Genomic DNA, 1,163 nt, shown 5'->3' on the forward strand with positions numbered 1-1,163 from the left:
CCACCCTCGGAGTTCTGATGGGATCCGGTGCTTTGGTGCTGGTATGATCGCATCCGACATGTTACCCCCGCCTTCGTCCCTTATGCTTGCCACTCCCAGGTCCACTGCAAAGATGATTGTCATTCTTACTACCATTACAACCGTTGCCTAATAAAGGATAATGCCCTATATATACTACTTACTCCCCCCCCCTCAAACACGGAGACGAGTTTACCACGGTTTCCACCCCTCCCTCTATACCGCAGCAACACGTATTTTTTTACCCCTTTCAGAACGCGCTCCTCGCGCCACAAAGCCGCCTCTAGACGCGTGACCAATGAGCAGCGAGCTAAAACATATCGCAAATGTCAAAAATAATATAACGGGGTTAATATATATCGCGCACATGCGATATGTTTGTCAGGAGGCGCAAAAAATAATTAAAAAGGGAATGCAACACGAGGATTTTCCAGGAGGTCACCCATCCTAGTACTACTCTCGCCCAAGCACGCTTAACTTCGGAGTTCTGATGGGATCCGGTGCTTTAGTGCTGGTATGATTGCATCCGACATGTTACCCCCGCCTTCGTCCCTTATGCTTGCCACTCCCAGGTCCACTGCAAAGATGATTGTCATTCTTACTACCATTACAACCGTTGCCTAATAAAGGATAATGCCCTATATATACTACTCACTCCCCCCCCTCAAACACGGAGACGAGTTTACCACGGTTTCCACCCCTCCCTCTATACCGCAGCAACACGTATTTTTTTACCCCTTTCAGAAGGCGCTCCTCGCGCCACAAAGCTGCCTCTAGACGCGTGACCAATGAGCAGCGAGCTAAAACATATCGCAAATGTCAAAAATAATATAACGGGGTTAATATATATCGCGCACATCCGATATGTTTGTCACGAGGCGCAAAAAATAATTAAAAAGGGAATGCAACACGAGGATTTTCCAGGAGGTCACCCATCCTAGTACTACTCTCGCCCAAGCACGCTTAACTTCGGAGTTCTGATGGGATCCGGTGCTTTAGTGCTGGTATGATCGCATCAGACATGTTACCCCCGCCTTCGTCCCTTATGCTTTCCACTCCCAGGTCCACTGCAAAGATGATTGTCATTCTTACTACCATTACAACCGTTGCCTAATAATGGATAATGCCCTATATATACTACTTAC

At 47.5% G+C, this 1,163-nt stretch overlaps 2 non-coding genes across 2 annotated transcripts; both read right to left on the minus strand.

Moving 5' to 3' along the window:
• Positions 1-427: 427 nt before the first annotated feature.
• LOC123178617 (5S ribosomal RNA) lies at positions 428-546 on the minus strand. The gene has a single exon (XR_006489718.1). It is a non-coding gene; the product is annotated as a 5S ribosomal RNA (ribosomal RNA).
• A 371-nt stretch (positions 547-917) lies between these two features.
• Positions 918-1,036, minus strand: LOC123178619 (5S ribosomal RNA). The gene has a single exon (XR_006489719.1). It is a non-coding gene; the product is annotated as a 5S ribosomal RNA (ribosomal RNA).
• Between the last annotated feature and the right edge of the window lie 127 nt (positions 1,037-1,163).

The sequence above is a fragment of the Triticum aestivum genome, unplaced genomic scaffold, assembly GCF_018294505.1.
Source record: "Triticum aestivum cultivar Chinese Spring unplaced genomic scaffold, IWGSC CS RefSeq v2.1 scaffold128866, whole genome shotgun sequence".
Taxonomy (NCBI): domain Eukaryota; kingdom Viridiplantae; phylum Streptophyta; class Magnoliopsida; order Poales; family Poaceae; genus Triticum; species Triticum aestivum.